This window comes from Tiliqua scincoides, chromosome 4, assembly GCF_035046505.1.
Source record: "Tiliqua scincoides isolate rTilSci1 chromosome 4, rTilSci1.hap2, whole genome shotgun sequence".
Classification (NCBI taxonomy): domain Eukaryota; kingdom Metazoa; phylum Chordata; class Lepidosauria; order Squamata; family Scincidae; genus Tiliqua; species Tiliqua scincoides.
Genome location: NC_089824.1, coordinates 185,149,535 through 185,169,664, shown reverse-complemented (window position 1 = coordinate 185,169,664; position 20,130 = coordinate 185,149,535).

Here is a 20,130-nt window from a genome sequence, read left to right as displayed (position 1 = left end):
CTTGGCAGAGGAGGAGGGGAAGGAAGCTGGCTGGTGCAGCCCCCATGCCAATCTGCAGCACGCACGAGCCTAGGCGTGTCTACTCAGAAGTAAGTCTCATTGTGCTCAGTGGGGCTTGCTCCTGGGAAAGGGTGCATAGCCTTGCAGCCTGAGAGCCCAAGCCTATGCATGTCTACTCAGAAGTAAGTTCCATTGTGTTCAATGGGGCTTACTCCTGGGAAAGTGTCATAGCCTTGCAGCCTGAGGAGACAGGCACAGGAGGGACTCTGAGGCTGCAGTCCTGTCCACACTTTCCTGGGAGGAAGCCCCATTGACTCTAATGGGACTGACTCCTGAGTAGACAGGCACAGGATTGGGCCCTGGCTGCCATCCTATCCACAGTAAGCCCCATTCACTAAAGTGGACTTCTGAGTAGACAGGCACAGGATTGGGCTCTTAGGCTGCAATCCTAGGCACTTTCCTGGGAGTAAGCTCCATTGACTAGAACAAGACTTACTTCAGAGTAGACATACCTAGGATTGGGCTCTTAATCCTGGCAGAGATATATATCTGCACCCATTTTCACATGCTCAGGGCAGGTGAAAAGGGATTCTACATGTGTACAACATGCTATCCAGCCTTGCCAGAGATCCTCCTCATCCTTCCCCCACAAGCATGCCCTCCGCCAGCCAGCGGTTGCAGCTCCTCTCCAGCAATGCACAGCAGCTGCTCAGGGCAGCAGAGAACATACAATTGCATGCCAAGTGCCTTCCCAAAGACACAGAGTATTCTGATACCTGAATTAAACCATATTTAATCACTTGTTTGCAAACATAGCTGTTTCTATGTGCACCTAAGGACCCCTCTCGTGTAAGAATTCCTTTTTTGTTCTTACTCCCACAGTTACTTAGAGTAATTTTACTACATGGAATTCATGTAAGCCATTTTTTGGAATCCATTCACTGCTTCCTCTCCTTGACATAGTGCCACACTACATACTACATGCTACAAGTGCACCTGTACAGTATTTTTCCCCTTGTGTAGAAAAAGTAGCTACTCAGGGAAGGGGATGTGGAGATTGACAGCCCAATCCTATGCATGTCTACTCAGAAGTAAGTTCATCTTTAGGGGGAAGCACATAAAAAATATTTTATTTCTCCAATAAAAAATGGTTTAAAAATAAATAAAATAAATAAAAGATTAACAAGTTTTGAGTTCCTGTACCTTTTTTTTTTTTTTTTTACACACACAAAAAGCACTGGGTATAAGTGTAAGAATACTCATATACCACTTTTCAACAAGAAGTAGTTCACAAAGCAGTTTACATAGCAAAACAAATCAGTGAATGATTCCCTGCCCCCAGAAGGCTCACAGTCTAAAAAGATACACCAGCAACAGCTACTGGAAAGACACCATGCAGTTACTCTCCACCTGCTAAGTATAAGAGGACACCACTTTAAAGAGGTGCTGCTTTGCCCAATATTGGGAGACAATATCCCTAATTTCCCATTAAAGTCAATAGTCATGTTTATAGTTTGGCAGTGATCCCTTGTACTTCAGATATCCAAATTAAGATGTTTTAGATCCAGTTTCAAGCTGAGTCCAGTACACATAGTCATTAATTAAAGTCAGTACTGTAAATATCTGTTATACATGAAAACAATTCATAATTCTAGATAACTGCAGTAATCTAGTAATCCATTATGCACTAGCTTCCAGGCAACCCATGACAATACATTTCTTTGATAACTTTTCCTAAGTTGCTATACACATACACACCAACAACAAATTTAGAGAACTAAGTGCCTATCAGACTGGAAAATACTGTACACACAACAGTTTCTACATATACTAGAAAGGCAGAAGTACAACATTTTGCAAGTTAAAAAGGTTAAGGTAAAAAAAGCCTCAAAAGAACTGAATGCACTCACTGGCCCCCAGAAGCAAACAAAACTTAAGAAATGCTAGGTTTTTTTCCCCTCAAAGTTAAGTAGCTCAAGGGAGATAATTTGCCTGTTGGAGCCTCTTAACACTCATAGTGGCCTGGCAATAGATACTAGAAACCGTTTACCATATCCCTCCCCTATAATATTAAAACTATGCCCCTTCTCATTCTCTCCATATTACAACTCTGAAACCATGTGACCTCAACAACCTCCAGATGGTATCAATTAAGCACAGAAATACCTGGGCTATTGAAGCTTTAAGGGCTCATGGGAGAGGTAATGGAAATGTTTTGTGGGTCTTGTTTCTGTTCATCTGTGATATCTAAAACAGAACTTTTCATGTAGCCCTTTGCTGATGCAATACACCCATTGTTGTCCCTTTAGCACATTTTTTTCTATAAAGTTTCCTGTCCAATCTAGTGACTGCATGACAGACAGAAATGTAATATTTTGTGCAGCATGGGCATACAGTTGTGGATGGGAAAGTTTAACCTGTTGAAGAAGAGTATTCTACTTTGTAATGGGCAAAAGCACTTGCACTAGCTGCTGTAGATGGCAGAACACAAATCAAAACACATTTGGCATAGGAAACAGTAACTGAAAGATAAATCTTTAACAAGAACCACACCTCCAGCTGGAATGTGGATCTTGCAAAGAGGGGGAAAGCTGCTGGGGAATCTCCTGTACCAATTCACAGCCCAATCCTATCCAACTTTCAAGCACTAGTGCAACTGCAATGAAGCCCTGAGGTAAAGGACTAAATGTTCCCATACCTTAAGGAGGCCTCTGTGACTGCATCCCCAACACAGCAGTGCATACCCCATAGGCACAGCAGTACTGGCACTGTAAAATTGGATAGGATTGGGTCCTCCATTTCCCTACCAAGTGCCATAAAAAAGTGAACCTCTTTAACAATAGACATAATTGTCATATACATCCCATGTAAATATTTATGGCAATGACTAAAGAGTACAGGTTGCGACTCATTATTCCTGTGGGTTCCAAGCACAAGTTTGACTTGTCCAGAGTTAACATCCTAACCCCTTTTCAGCACTGACATAAGGGCAATGCAGCTCTGGGGTAAGGGAACAAACATTCCCTTACTTTGAGGAGGCCTCCATGAGTAACACCCATCTGCAGGATGCAGCACATGCCCCATTGGCACTGCTATGCCCGTGTTGGAAAGCACTGACATAAGGGGTTAGGATTGCGCCCTCGGTCTTATAAATAAACTGGATATATTGTCATAGTTTGAAAGTGCTCCCATGGAGTTCCTTTTGAACAATATTAGAGCTGCCAGCTTTTTCTGGCAAAGCTCTTATGCTTTTAAAAGCAGCATGACAGGTGAAAATTAAGGCTGCAATCCTAATCACACTTTCCTGAGAGTAAGCCCCATTGGACAAAATAGGACTTACTTCTGAATAGACATGGTTAGAATTGTGCCCTTGGTCCCTTAATGTTTCCTTGATTTGGGTGTTAACAGGACAGTGGTGGTTAAATTCCAGCTGTATATATTATACAGGAGTTAGAGGCACAGCAATTTTGCTGGGAAACACTGTTAACACTAATGCCACAGTCCTAAACATACTTACTAGGAAGTGAGTTTGTTACACACAGTAGGACTGAGTCAGCATGAATTGGATTACACTGTGAGTGTAACTGCTTCAGTATTTTTGGCTGGGGAAGAGTTTAATTCCAACCACCCCCAAATCTGTAAGCAATCTGGAACATGAGTCCAATGTATGAATTTCCTGTTATTCATATATAATAGGGTGAGTAAAGTGTCAATTCTAGGTATTTCATGGGGGATGGGGGAAATAGTAAACCTCCTTATTGGCCAAAGAACATCGGGTAAACAAAGTTCCTTTGTGGAACTCTAGCTCTGTGGAGTTAGAACTAAACTTCTATTAGTACACATTCAAGCTCTTGCAAAGTTGTTCTTTTAATTAGTTACTAAAAGCAACTCAGTTTTAAATCTTACATAATGCACAACTCACTTGGGTGTAAGCCCTATTGAACTGAGTAGGACATTTCTTAGTAAAGATGCATAGAATTAGACTGCACTTGTGAAATCCACACCCCATTGAATTCAAGGGCAAAACAGCAGCTAGTCATAGTAGGTCAGAAATTGAATTACAATGTAATTGTGTCATGTTTGTAGGGGAGGAGTCACTGGAATGTGAGAACTCAGAGCTAGCACATGGGAGATACACAGAGATCCTGACTAATAAACATTACAGTGTTCTGATTGAACTCTTTTTATTGTTGCAACCAGGATTAGCTTTGGGTGGAGATATGTAGAAGTTCTGCTGTGGCAGTTAACTGGTATGAAGAGCTAGCTTGCCACTTTTACTGTGTCTCTAGCTGTCCCTAATTTTGAGATATCCTTAATGCTTGCTTAGTTCTTATTTGTTAAATGTGTCCTCTGGCCCTTATTACATTTAAAAGGTTCATGGTTTTCACCATGCTCTCCCTGAATCAGCCTAAATTCTTCTGAATGTGCCCAATAGCTGCTTAACACCATTTCTGTTACAGTCTCTCAAACTGATAGTAAAAGAATCTACTCAGCCTATTCAGATACAACATGGGAGCAGCTATGTCTGCATTAGCACTGACAGTATGAGTAACTCTGTACTGTTCACACTTATTTCCTTATGTCAGTGAACTGTCTAAGACAGGGATGTCAAACTCTTTTCATATTGAGGGCCGAATAGCATTCATGATTCCTGCTGAGGGCTGGAAGTGATGTAATTAGGCAGAAAGTGATGTCATTAAACAGGTCAAAACCAAAAATAAGCACCTTTTCTCTCTTAGGAACTCATTAGCTGCAAATGACAGAAGAGAGAAAACACAAATCTTGATCATATTTCAAGATATTGGAGAGCCCAATTTTCAAGTGGGCTGCCCTTTCAGCAGTAACTGCTCAGCATTGTTCAGTAGCTGAGAGCTGAGAGGACCAGATAAAAAGCTTCCGTGGGGCCACATCCGGCTCCCAAGCCTTATGTTTGACACCTCTGATCTAAGATAAAAGTATTAAACTTGAGAGCATGTTGCCTCCCTAAGCAATTCCAAACCATGTCCCTGGAAAAAAGTGCATTTCCAGAAAGCAGAACAAACTTGTCTGAGTTATGATACAGGGCAGTGGAGCTTTTGTTAGTACAGTGCGATTACTGAGGGATCAGTGTGATTGCTAGCAGGGAAGAGGCAGGCATTCCAGTGTCTGTCAGCAAGGGCAACAGCACATTCCTGTGACTATGAGAATTTCCCCCACTTTGCAGTGTTTTCCCCTTCAGGGTTTCACTGACAAGAGTCCTGTGGGACATACTGCCGAAACGCTAAATGTTATTCGTGGCTCAGTCATTAATAACTTTTGGCCATTATGCAATAACTGAAGTTGGATGGGTGCAACTGCTCAGGGATTACTAGGCCTAGCTGAAGATTGAGTGGTCTAGTGCTGGGTGTTACTGAGAATTCTATTAGCCTTCTTAGCAGAGCTGTTAATGTGGCCTTAAGCACAAGCCAAAGGAGCTAATAATTAATATATAGCCCATTTTTCAAGTAGGATTTATTCAGACTTCCGCAAGACTGCCCTAGGTTTCTTAGTCAGTTGCTGTGTGAGTTGTATACTGCTGTGTGATGTAATTTGATATGAAGAATTGCCACCTTTATTTCTGATAGGGCTTCTGTGCTTTTAACACCATTATGAGGAGTGGCAATTCAAGACATGCAATTAAACTGGCACAACAGTTAACTGGTCTGCAGCATCTGTTTTTGAGTACACACTTAACATGGGATTTTGAGACTAATGAAACAACACTTATGCTCATGCATGCACACATCGATAAAATACAGGTTGAGTCTCATTATTCTTGAGGGTTCTATTCCCTGGATGGAAAAAAAACTAAAGCAAATCAATTTAAAAAACAAAGTCCCTTTGGTGATTTCAAAATAGCCTTGCTGACCTTTTGAAATGCACACAATCAGTCTCTCTCCAGGTGCTTAGGCTTCACTTGGAGACAGCAATCCCTCCCTTCACCAGGAGCCACAGTGAGTGGATGGTGAGAATGGAGGTGATAATCACTGCCATTTAGCAGTTCATTCATGTGCTGGGGGGGAAGGGAAGGGTTTGCCTTGTGCTTGGATGATTGATTGTCAGTCAAGCTGCCCTCTCTTGCAATATTAAAGGGACTGTTTTCCTTTAATTTGAAGGGTACCTCATCAGAGTTGAGATAGAAAAATTTGTGGATTCCCCCCTGTGAAAAATCCCTGGATAATTAGGTTATACCTGTAATCACTTGCATGACTGTCTCTCTACAACAGTAAAAAGCAGTTTTTTAAACTGTGATTTTTAAGGGAGCATTTTCCCTCTTCTCCAGGGATAAGCACATTCCTTCTCATTTGCAGTGGGCATTCCTGTTGAGTTAAATTTGTGTATAAAAAATCCATGTATAACAAAGTTGGACCTGTAATGTTGAAATATACAATATATATTTAAAACCTGTTCGAAAGGGAATTTGCAATGGGGGAGTTCTTATTTAATATTTCTTTTAGGGAGATCAGGCAGAAGAAACTTGCTTTTCCTGCCGCTCCTGTATTAAATTTACATTCCTTATTCTCCTGTGACCAGGTGCTGTAGGCTTATACCATAGTCTTTCGAGACTGAAGGTTGCCAACCATTTCAAGGTCATTGTGCACCAACTTCATCTCTCAAGTTCATACAGTAGATATGATTTTAAAAAGCAGGCTCCATAAGAAAAACCCTATTTGATCAAGTCAAAGGCCCATCTAGTCTAATAACCTTTCCACAGTGGTCCACCAGCTGCCTCTGAGAAGCCTACAAGTGGAGGGGAACTACATCATGACTACTTGCTGTTCATAGATCTCCATTAATTTGTCCAATCCCATTTTAAATTCATCTAAGCTTGTGGCCATCACCACACCTTGTGACAACAAATTGCATAGAAAAAATTATGTGCTATGTGAAGATGTACTTCCTTTGGGCTATTCCAGGGGTAGGCAACCTGCAGCTCTAGAGCCATGTGTGGCTCTTTCAGCTGTCTGCTGCGGCTCCTCCCAGTGAAAGTGGCAAAGGGGGTAACAGGAGCCACCTGTATTGGGAGGGCAGGCTGCTTCCCTCCGCCCCCTGAGCTCACTGCCCTCCTCTCCCTTCACCCCCACCTGCCCCACATTGGTTTCCCTTTTCAATTTTGCCCGCTCTGCAGGCTTAAGCTCCCTGTTTTTCCCTTCCTCAACTCTCCAGCAGGACGCCCTCCTCAGCCATTGTGAGCCCTTGCAGGTCCCCACTCAGTGCAAGGAGAGGCTTTTTCTCCACATCTGAGGAGACATCCTGTGTGTCTACTCAGTAGTAAGCCCCATTACAGTGGATGAAGCTTACTCCCAGGAAAGGGTGCCTGGGATGGCAGCCTTGGAGCCTGCTCAAGGCCAAGCACAAGGATGGGTGAGTGCGTGCAGGTCTGTTCAAGAGCAAGCCCCGATGTAGTCCTTGGGCTACTCCCAGGAAGGTGTGGAGGGCTGTAGCCTTAGTCCCCTCCTGTGCAGGTCTACTCACAAGTAAGCTGTAATCAGTGGGGCTTCCTCCCAGGAAGGTGTGGAGGACTGTAGCCTCAGCCTCCTCCTGTGCAGGTCAACTCACAAGTAAGCCCCGCTGTAGTCAGTGGGGCTTCCTCCCAGGATGGTGTGGAGGGCTGCAGCCTCAGCCCCCTCCTATGCAGGTCTACTCACAAGTAGTCAGTGAGGCTTCCTCCCAGGAAAGTGTGGAGAGGACTGCAACCTGAGAGCTCCAACCAACTTGTCTGCTCAGAAGTCCCATTGTAATCAATGGTGCTTATTCCCAAGATAGTGTGGAGAGGGTTGCAGCCTGAGTGAGGGAGGACAAGCAGGCAGGGCAGAAGCTGGCCTGTGGCTGCCCCCCACCTCTGGCTTCTTCTCTTCCCCACCTCTGGAGTCTGTGTCCTTTTTTCCTTCCAGCAGGTTGCCTCTGGAAGGTGGGGGGAGTTCTTTAGTATCCATGTAAGATAAGCAGATGTCATAACAGCCATATGTATTGGAATCCTGGAAGATCTGGTGAGGAGGTAGATGTGGTGTCAGCAGTGGCCCCTTTAAGGGTAAGGCCTGGGCATCCAGCAGAGTGTGCTGCACAGCTGCAGCCACTTGAAGGCAATAGGGCCCTCAGGGCTATAAGGAGCACCTGAGGCAGGAAGGGGGTGTGTGGGTTGGAGAAGGAGTGCAGGTTGGAGAGGAGACTGACAGACTGGGCTCATTGACTTTGACTTGGATACTCTGACTTACTTTGGAATCTGACCTTGGACTGTGACTTGGCTTATTGACTTTGGACTCTGCCCTGGATACTCTGACTGACTTTGTGACTCTGCTGGAGACACTGGAGTTTGGTGTGTGGCTGCTGAGGACCAAGACCTGCTGAGGACCCAGGGTCTGCTGTAGTGGTGGGAGGCTGCTGGCAGGAGAGAGGACCTCTGCAGGTTGAACAGGGGAGCTACCCTGGAGGTGGGGCCCAGCAGGATTGCAGGGCAGAACCAGGGTCATTTGTTGGGGGAAAGAAGGGGAGCTAATTTGCTTAAAGTGGGCATAATTCTCCAGGCAGAGAATGGCCTTGGAATCAGGCAAAACACCATAGAGGACCAGGCGTCTGAAAACACAGGACAAGAATGTATGACAAAACTAACTAAAAGCTACAAGAGGGGGCTACCTTATAAAAATGGGACCTATAAGAGCATATAGGTAAAACAAAAACTATATATACAGTGTTATCTACATTTTAGATGTCAAAAGGGTTTTGTGGCTCCTGAGGTTTTTTTTTCTCTGGAAAACGGGTCCAAATGGCTCTTTGAGTGTTTAAGGTTGCCAACCCCTGGGCTATTCTAAATCCCCTGCTAATCTGTTTCATTGGATGACCTCTGGCTCTAGTACTGTGAGACAGGGAGAACTTCTGTCTCCACTCTCTCTACACTTTGTATAACTTTGTGTCAATTGAATCCCCCCCCCTGTATTTTTTTCAAGCAAAAAAAAAAAAAAAGCCCTGTGTTGTATCATTTCATTGTAAGGAAAGTGTTCCAGCTCTCCTTTTGCCTCCAGTTCACCTTTAGACTTGCTACTCTAAAACAAGAACAACTGGAAAACTTCAAGTTGTCAAACATGCAACCCTGTTATTAACAAAGTCTCACCTGAAAGGAAAAATACACTCCTTATCTCCTTTGTCAGATGTTCCCACAGCCAGGGGCTTTCTGGGCAAAGCCCATATATTGCAGGTTTTTTAAAAATTAGGTATTCTTGCATGACACACCAAATAACATCAGTCTCACAAGTTATACAGACTTCATTGTAAATAATCTAATGCTTGTATCAGATCTAATAAAAGATAAATCAAACTGAATACGTTGCAGGGGGTTGCCATAAAACACTCCTTTCTCTGATAATATACTTGTAATTAAAAGGGAGGTATAAGGATATGGAGTTTGCAGAGAAGCTGAATGAATTGTTTGCTTCTCTCTACAGAAGATGTAGGGCAGACACCTGTGCTTGCTTTTTCCCTGGGAGGATTCTGAATGACTGAGGGCAAAATCCTAACCCCTTATGTCAGTGCTTTCCAGCATTGACTTAAGGACAATGCAGCTCTGATGTAAGGGAACAAATGTTCCCTTACTTTGAGGAGACCTCCATGAGTGACACCCAACTACAGGATGCAGCACCTGTCTCACTGGCACCGATATGCCAGTGCTGGAAAGTACTGACATAAGGGGTTAGGATTGCGCCCTCAGTCAAACAGAAGTGACAAGGAGTTTTGAACAGTTCAGTCCTAACTTGTGCTGGAACAGCCAGGCCAAGTGGCATGTGCTGCATCCAGCACAAGGTAGGTGCTTGCTGGAGGGCAACTCAGGGAAAGGGATTCGGGCCCCACCCCCTCCAGGGCCTGAACCACTTCCTGGTCTGCCCTCCTCCCACCCAAAAACTCACCCTCCCAGCCTCCATTCTGCCCTCCTAGCATCCTCTCCCACCCCCAGCTCCCCACACCAGCCTGCCTAATTCTGTGCGAACTCACTGACACAGGGTCCAGATTCAGCCTTTGTGAGCTGGCATGGGCCTCTGTGCTGGCCTCCCCAACTCATAAGGTAGCATGGCTCGTTAATGACAGTCAGAGGCTGGTGCAGGGGACCTGTGCCAGCTTAAGTCCAGATCTGGATTGCTCTGCTCATCATATTAACAAATCATTAACTCACGGGATCTAGATGACATCTTAAGAAACTCAGATATGAAGCCCTTGGTCTTGGAACAAAAATATGTAGATTGTCCATTTAATCTGCCTCCATGCCATCGAACTGGACTACCATAGGACTCTGTGTCAATTGAACACTATTTAAAAAGGAATGTGGAAATTATAAACAAGGTAAACTGGTGGAAAGCGTAATTAAAGATAAAATGATTAAGAACAGAGAAGAACAAAGCTTGCTGAAGAAGAATCAGCATGGTTTCTGCAAAAGTAGATCCTGCCTCACTAACCTTCTTTTAGTGTGTTCACACGTATAAGAATAAAGGCAATTCAGTTGACTTTGGATACCTGGAACTGACAAAAAGCTTTGGAGGAAGTCCCTCAACCTTAGTCATGGAATCAGAGTACAGATCTTTTCATAGGTGTGATTCACAGGGTGTGGCTTATAAATGTCCCCCAAGGATCTTTTTGGAGGACAATGCTTTTAAACTTTTCATAATATTATCTGGAGTTAAGGGTAAACAGTAAGGTGGCCAAGTTTGCAAATGACACCAAATTAAACAGGGTGGCAAAAGCCAAAGTAGATCAGTACTCCAAAAGGACCTCTCTAAACTAAGTGAATGGGTAACCAAATAGCAAATGCAGTTCATTTTCAATAAATCTGAAGTGATGCACACTGGGGCAGAAAATTCCTACTTCACATATAAAGTGATGGGTTTGACTTGCTAGTAATGAATCAGAAAATAAGATCTTAAGGACATGGTGGATACCTCCACAGAATGTTGACCCAGTTTGTGGCAGCTGTGAAGAAGGCAAAATTTCATGCTGGGATCATTAGGAAAGGAATCAAGAATAAGGGGCCAATCCTATCCACCTTTCCAGTACTGATGCAGTTGTGCTAATGGGGTGCGCACTGCATCCTGGGGAGGGGCAGTCAAGGAGGCCTCTTCAAGGAAAGGAAACATTTGTTTTCTTACCTTGGGGCCACATTGTGGCTGCATCAGTGCTGGAAAGTTGGATAGGATTGGGCCTTAAGTTACTGTTATCATGGCCCTGTACAAATCTGTGATGTGTCAACATTTGAAATGCAGTGCACAGTTCTGGTCACTATACCTCAGGAATGATGCTGTGGAACTGGTAAAGAAGAAAAAGAGGGCAACCAAAATGATCAGAGGGCTTGAGCATGTTTCTTAGAAAGAAAGCCTGTATCTTTGGAGCATTTTATCTTGAAAAAGTGATTAAGAGGGGATATGATTGAAACATATAAATAATGTTGCTCAGTGTGGACAGAGATAAGCTTTTCTTTCTCTCACACAGAACTAGAATTGGATCATTCAACAAAATGAGTGGCAGGAGATTTAAGATGGACCAAACTAGGTCCTACTTCACATAGTTCATAATTAGTCTGGTGGGTCACAACCCAACAGTTTGGAAAGCACTGGCCTATGCCCCTTTAAGTGGTGGGGGGAAGCAGTGACACGATCCTCAGGATCACACCACTGCCAGGAACAGAAGGGGGTTTTTCTTAAATTCTACAACCAGCCTCTGGGGAGTGTGAGGAGTCCAATGGACACCTCCGCAGGGCTCCCCAAGCCTCAGAAACTGTAAAAAAGGATTTGGAACTCACTTCCAGTTTCCGATTGAACCTAAAAGTGGGTTCTGACAGCTTTTTTCAGTTTCTGAGACTTGGGAAGCCCTGCAGACATGTCTGTGGGGCTACCTACACCCCCCCCCCCAAGAGGCACTACTTGTAGAAGGTAAGAAAACCCCCTTCTGTTCCCAGCAGTGGCACCTACTTAGGTGGCTCCCAACTCCCTTCTAGAATTTTGGGAATTGCTGGTCTGTGGAATTCATCGCCACAAGATGCAGTGATATCCACAAGCTTGGATGGCTTGTTATAATGGCTGTGTTCTCATCTGAGGTCAGCAGCAGCTTGCCTCTGAATACCAGTTGCAGGGGAGCAATGGGGAGAGACATCTGCCTTTTTCTCCTGGTTGTGGTCTTCCCAGAGGCAGCTGGTGGGTCACTGTGGGAACTTGGATGTTGGGCTTGATGGTCTTTGGCCTGGTCCACCAGGGCTTTTCTTATGTTCTTATTTTGAGTATGGTTGCTAGGGAGGAGGCAGGTAAAATGAGTGATAGAATAATTACTTTAGTTAAGTACTTTGGGTGTGGCATGGCTTCACTTTGAATTTCCAAGTTTTGTTATGTAATTTTGACACTCTTGGCACTAGAACTACTTTTATTTAGAAATGTGCTCCATTGAAATCAATGGAATTTACACAATGGAAGTTGTGTTTAGAAATACATTAAGGGGTTTTTATATAACATAGAACACAGTAACAAGTTAAGGATAAATATACATGACATCTTTATTTTGAATTGTATACTTTGGAAGGTATATAATTTTATTTATAAACAGTACTGTTTTGAATTTTGGCAGATGATGAATGAAACAATTTCTCAGTAGGTGGAGGTTCTTCTCAGTGTTATTTGCAAGGAAGTAATATACGTTTCACAGAATTCAAGATTATTTGCTACGTGCACCTGGGAATTGTAATTTTGTAGCAGAAAACAAATTCAAAGTGCTTAGCTGAATGTAAGCCAATTAACCCAGGATAAAATTTGTAAAGGAAACCTTGTAAACAGCTCAAATCTATTTCCTTTGCTGTAAGGTGGGGACGCATAGGTCTTCCTGTTACACAATGTTCATGTCAGCAGCAGGGAAATCTGAAGCCATTTGTCAGCAACAGCATCAATGAAGCAGCCAAAAAAGCAGAACCTTTGCTTCTCATCAAAGCAAAGAAGTGGGATTCCACTTTCTGTTCTACTACAGATCATTGTTGCTTGAGTGTTGCTAGCAAAATGTTGTTAGAGTGATACCTCTAACAACTGAATCTCAAGCCGAACAGTGCTAAGTATGTTACAAGGGGACATGTGTATATCATCCTAGAAAAGAGTACAGAACATTTTTATTCTAAGAAATAGAAGTGGTGTTTTTTTTAAACTTTCAACTCATTAACAACAATAACAACAAAAACACTGTCCCATTTCTGTGAGTTTAAGGGGTTTGAGCAGCAAAACTCAGCAGATGAAGCTTTTTACAGGAAGGAGTTATACAAAGTCACTTGCAAATTGCAATCACTCAAGCTTCTGTTAAAGGAACAGCTAAATGAGGTGTTCAAAATTGGTGGCCCTATCCCAGTGCAAATGAAGAAATGCAGGGGACAGGGAAAGGTGAAGACGGAAGAGCAATGATTTTCAACCTTTTTCATCTAATGGCACAGTGACAAGGCACTAAGATTGTCAAAATTGATGGCACACCATAAGTTTTTTAACTATTGACAAAGCACACGGCACTGCCAGTGGGGGGCTCGCACACCCCAATGGCCCTGTTAACCAATGATCCTCCCCCAAACTCCCATGGCACACTTGCAGCACATTGAAAAAAACCGGTTTTTCAATTGCAGCATTGGTTGAAAAACAGTGCTAGAGAAACTTAGTTCTGAGATGTTCAAACTCCTGGGAACAGCCCTATTGGGTAGTAGTGAATCAGAGATCATTGGTGGATTGATCCAATTGCCTAATAAGGAAGCCAAAAACAAGACTTTTAGTTGTGATCACAGAGATTGTGCCTGACCTTTATCTACAAATAGACAATCTTACTGGGCATCTTGCCACTGTAGTATAATAATGCTATTCAGTCTACCCCCTGACCCAGAACTTATGATTGCTAACCAACCAGGAAAAAAAAAATCTGGTGTGATTAACAGGTATGTGACAGGCAGAAATTCAAACAGTGCAGCTTCACATGTGCTGAGGAGGAAAGCTGCACTGTTTGAATTTCTGCCTGATTTATGTCATGGAAGTGAATTAAAGGAAATAATTGGAAATAAAATAATGACCACTTAACAGTGTAGTAATTAGGGTGTTGGACTCAGATCAGGAAAATCTCACCTTCCTCCTAAAGAGCCCCCCTTCTTCTTCAGCTGGATTCCTATATTACATACAGCTTCCAGGGGAAGTGAGCATGCACATGCTCACAGTAGTGGCTGGGACAAAATCACCCAAGCTGAAGTGCCCAGGCAGCACACACTCCCATTGCTTCCTGACTGGGGAAACAATTAGAGTACACAAACACTCTCAGCAGAGGCTGGAGCAGAAATCACCCAACTGGCTGCTGAGAGGGTGCATGTGCTCCAATTGCTTCCCAACTGAGGAAGCTAATGGAGCACATGAGCTGGCACCCCCTCCAGTTGGCACCCAGGGTACTTGCCCTGTCTTGACCCAGGACAGATATGCCCCCATATTCATTTAAGCATGTGTACTAGGCGCTTGGTGCCTGCCTGGGAAAGGTTCAGACCAGTAACAGAACTAATGGCACCGTGCTGGGGGGCGGCTCACATCTCCAATTGACCCTACTAATAAATGACCTTCCCCCAAATTCCTGTGGCACACCTGTGGACCACTCATAGCACATCAATGTGCCACAGCACAGGGATGAAAATGGCTGCTCTGTCAATCACAGAATCCCCCTGACTAGAGGAAAGTTTGAGTGCGCTATTTTAGTTAGGCCTGGTTGAAAATCCTTTTTCAGTTTTTTAACACTAAAGTAACTGTTTTTGCATCTTCACCTTTCCCTCTCCTTTCCCCACCAAATTATACAGCTGTGCCACTGCATAGAGTCCTTGCGTACAATTATTTTCCCCACTGTGCATTCATGTTACGTGTGTTTTTTTAAAAGCACTGCTGGTAACACAACTGCACTGGCTCTTCCCTTGAAACCCTTCTAAAAGGAGATTGCCAAGGGCTGTGGGAGAAAGGAGTTACACAATGGCATTTGGACAGGGATGTGCCATCTAGTCTGATGGCACCAGTCTCAGACCAGAAGGACTGAGCTATCAGTGGTAAAAATTGCATATAGAAGCTGTGGTAAGAGCTCAGTATAGGTGGCTTGGCAGGAGGGTCTGACCTGGTTACTGAGTTAAAAGATTTAAAAGTGAGGCCTACAGCTCTTAATCTTTCTGATCTTGCAGTAAAACATAGGAAGTACCTATACACTAAGTTCAGTAGTATCAACAATGACTGAACTGCCCCTCTCCAAAGTGTTCTTCTCTGCTCTACCTGGAGATGCCAAGGATTGAGCTTTCCTCATGCAAAGCAGAAGCTCTTCCACTGAGGTCCAGCCCTTCTCTGACTTCCTTTCCAAAAGTCTCTGTTCTGGAAAGCAATGATCATTATGTAATGCTGCTGAAAGTGGCAGGGTCTAGACAGGTCAGGAATTGAGCAGGGAGCCATACAGTTTCTCAACATGCTCCATTACTGCACCCTGTTGGCATGGCTGCATTGGCACTGGAAAGTTGGATAGGGTTGGGCCCTAAGGCTGCAATCCTAAACTCACTTTCCTGAGAGTAAGCCCCATGGAACACAATGAGACTTACTTCTGAAGACATGCCTTGGGTTGTGCTGTAAATCAGTGTTGCACAACACAGGGGCACAATCCCAACCAACTTTCCAGCACTGAGGTAAGGGCAGTGCAGCTCTGAGGTAAGGAGCTAATTCCCTTACCTTGAAGAGACCTCCATGATTGCCATCCAGCTAAAGGATACAACTCATGCCCCATTGGCACAGCTATGCCAGTGCAAAAAAGTTGATTAGGATTTGGACCACAGTCATCTAAGTTATAGAGAAGGAGGACTGTCCTTGCTTGCCTCAGCATACCAGTTTTCAGTTTTTGTCCAGGATTTGGAAGTGCAACTCCAGTTTCTCAAACTGCAGGATAACATGTTATGCCTTGCACAAATGCATGCTGACCTGCTTGAATCACTGTTTAATGCAGGCAGATTGCTGATAGCAGTTATTTTAAGAAAGAAAGAGTCTCACACTCAAGTTCAAATAAACCACAGGATTTTATGAAGCCAAAGTCATAAAGCAGGCAGGTACTTGCTTTGCTGATACTTTGCTTTGCTGATATGGTAAATAAGAAGATAATTCTAAGTCCCTCAGATACGTATATCTTTGTAGGAGTTCACTTTTGCTCAGTATTTTGCCTACTGTGTGGCACCACCATGGAAGGATTTCATATGCTGAGTCCTCAGCCCCATATCAGATGCATCATATCTTGCAATTGTTATCTGTACACTGTCTCTTTGGTCTCTTTGAGGCCTGACATACTTTCAGTACAAAAACCTAGAGGGCTTCCTGTCCTCTAGGACACGTAAATGTTCAAAGACATCAATTACTGATGTCATGTTGCAGGTCATGGCTGAGTAATATAACACAGCACTTTTTAAAAGTGTTTTGCCATCTTTCCATTAACAATTTTCACAGTCCCTGCAAACTAGGCAAAAAGGCACTTAAAAAAAATAAGTGGTGGCTCACTTATATTTAGCAGAAAGAGAGCACCTATCCTCATTTGTCCCAGTGACTGTTTGCTGGTGACTCCATTGTGTTCTTTTTTAGTTTGTGAGCCCTTTTGGGAAAAGGGAACCATATTTTCATTCCGTTTTGGTACATAAACCACTTTGAGAATTTTTTCATTTTTTAAAGTAGTATACAATATAACAACTCTATTACCTCCACTTCATGGGTGAGGAATCAACAGAGAGCAACTTGTAAGGAAAATCTCACCTAAAATTATGTTACATGGTCATACTGAGTTCATAAGAAATTATTTGAACTACTCACAGATTGACATCTACTATCATCACCCCAGATCACAAGAATTAACCTTAGACATGTAACTTAAAGCTCATCTGACTTTAGACTCAGTGTTGGTAATATGTATTTACTGAGGCAGTGACAGGGAGATTCCCACGTGACTATCAAAAATAACCTGTGTTTTCAATCAAAACTCCCTTAGATTGAGCATCTAGATGATGGAGCTGGTATGCAGAGGCTACTCTTGGACTAATGCCTGACATTACAAGACTTTTTCCTTATCTTCATATTTTGTAATGCAATAGCATGTTCTTTGTAGGGCAGGGCCCCATGTGCTAGGGAGGATGCAGGTATTTATTGTCTTGTGTGCTCCTGAAGCATCTGGTGGACCACTGTAAGGTACAAGAAGCTGGACTAGATGGGCCTTTGGCCTGATCCATAGGGGCTCTTCTTATGATCTTATTATGCATAGACATTTTATGGTGCCCACATAGACATTTCCCTGCCCCATGAAACTTGCATCTTTCTTAAGATACAGAAAAAAGCCTAAAAGCTTTGGACATAGTTTTAATTAAAACAAAGGCCTTAAACCTAAGCGCAATTACATGGAGGATATGCCCATTGAAATCAACATCAGAAAAATGACTTTAGAATGTTGATGTACCTTCAGGGAGTAATCTTTCATTCCTTTTTTTTCCTTATTATTTTCTTGTTCTTTGTTTCTCTATTTCTCTATTCATTCCTCTCTTATCATATGTCTACAAATTATCTTTTACTAGATGATCTAAGAGTCTGTGCTGAATGGGAATCCTAAAATAAATCTACAAAATAAATCTTTGGGGGATTATACTTCAGTTGCCTTTTGCAAAAAAAAAAAAAATTCATACCATTTTGAAATACATAGTTCAGCTTTAAAGTATTCAAAGAATACTCTTTGCAAGAAGGGTTACAAGCCATCACCTTGTCATGTTTCTGGCTCAATGTTTTCCAAACTTTTAATATTTTTTAAAATTGCTGTTGGAAGCAACTTCACTCATACCCCAGAAAAGGCTTATTTTTGTGTAAGAATGATCTGCCTTTAGGGCAATCCAGCTCCTCTTGTGTTTCAGCCATCCTGCTCAGAACAGTTCAGAAACACAGGGGATAAATTCCTCAGTGGGTTGGTTATGCTGTTACATGTTTCCATCAGGACTGAATGACCCAGTCACATCCAATGCAGACAGAGCAGAATGAGCTGCTGCCAGTGGAAGATGATTGGAATAAAGCCAGAGAAGTGAATCACAATGAGATGCAACAAGCAGCCTCTCATGTGGCTGGGTGCTTTGGGCTTTCAGGAACCTTTAATTATGTCATTCATTTCTTATTACATAGCACAGTAGTAGCTCTCATGGTACACATTCTGTTCCAGTCATCATGCAAAATTCTCTGTAGTGGAGGGGGCAGTGCGGTGGTGTGCATTTTTTTTTTTAATCTGAAGGAGCAGATGTTGTAGAGGAGCAATAATCCTGCCTTAAACCTCAACCATTTGCAGTAAATGCTGGACTTAACTAGACCAATATTTTCTCAAGAGGCAAGGACACAGTGTGTTTAAAAATGAGGGCGAGAGGCACAGCTGAGTTCCACAAGCAGAGAACAGTTTGCTCTGAACATTATTTGGTTGATTATGAGTTGCTTCTGGGCACCCAAGAAAATGGACACATTAAAAATAGTACACTTGATGGCAGAATGGAGCCATGAAAGCATGCAAACTAGCATCATAATCACAGAGCAATGGAAGCAAAAGTTCAGTCTAACAATAAAACAGCAAACTATAAAATTACAAGCAGCAAAAATATATAGTGGGGGTAAAACAGTGCTTTAAAGAGAGTAATGAAAGGACAACATGAAAATGTGGTCAGGCAAACCATACATTGCCTTACTTCTTACAGGAGTGGAAGTTTATTGCATTAAATACAGTCATATTGGTCAGACGCAAGTGGTATCTTTATTTTGGAAGTCTCATAACTTTCTATAGAGCAGAAGAGTGTTGCTAGAGGTCATCTAGTCCAGTTCCCTAGCTGTTTTTGGTGCCTGGAACAGAGGATCAAAGTGGCCCAGACACAGAGTATTGTATTGGCAACCTTCAGTCTCGAAAGACTATGGTATCACGCTCTGAAAGGTGGTTCTGGCACAGCGTCTAGTGTGGCTGAAAAGGCCAATCCGGGAGTGACAATCCCTTCCACACCGGGAGCAAGTGCAGTCTGTCCCTGGTCTGTCTCCCTGGCTATGGGCCTTCCTTCTTTGCCTCTTAGCCTCAGACTGTTGGCAAAGTGTCTCTTCAAACTGGGAAAGGCCATGCTGCACAGCCTGCCTCCAAGCGGGCCGCTCAGAGGCCAGGGTTTCCCACTTGTTGAGGTCCATCCCTAAGGCCTTCAGATCCCTCTTGCAGATGTCCTTGTATCGCAGCTGTGGTCTACCTGTAGGGCGCTTTCCTTGCACGAGTTCTCCATAGAGGAGATCCTTTGGGATCCGGCCATCATCCATTCTCACGACATGACCAAGCCAACGCAGGCGTCTCTGTTTCAGCAGTGAATACATGCTAGGCATTCCAGCACGTTCCAGGACTGTGTTGTTTGGAACTTTGTCCTGCCAGGTGATGCCGAGGATGCGTCGGAGGCAGCGCATGTGGAAAGCGCTCAGTTTCCTCTCCTGTTGTGAGCGAAGAGTCCATGACTCGCTGCAGTACAGAAGTGTACTCAGGACGCAAGCTCTGTAGACCTGGATCTTGGTATGTTCCGTCAGCTTCTTGTTGGACCAGACTCTCTTTGTGAGTCTGGAAAACGTGGTAGCTGCTTTACCGATGCGCTTGTTTAGCTTGGTATCGAGACACAGAGTATAATAATAGTAATAAAGGTATAATAAATTAAATAATTGACAATTTGCTACTCTGATGGGGAGACCAAAACCACCCATTCAATGCTAAATGTGGTTTCACATTTTAATGTAAGGAAATGTATTCTGACCGATTTTCAGTCCTTTTACCAACACTAAGGGCCCAATCCTATCCAATTTTCCAGCGCCGGTGCTGCTGTGCCAATGGGATATGCACAGCTTCTTGTGTTGGGGAGGCAGTCTTGGAGGCCTCCTCAAGGTATAGAAACATTTGTTCCCTCACCTTGGGGCTGCATTGTGGTTGCACCGGTGCTGGAAAGTTTAAAAGGATTGGGCCCTAAATTTGCTTCTTCTCTGCTATAAATCAGAGAGTTGATGCCTCTTTTTTATTTGTTATTGTCGTTGGGTATTCAGTCAGTCAAGCAGCCAG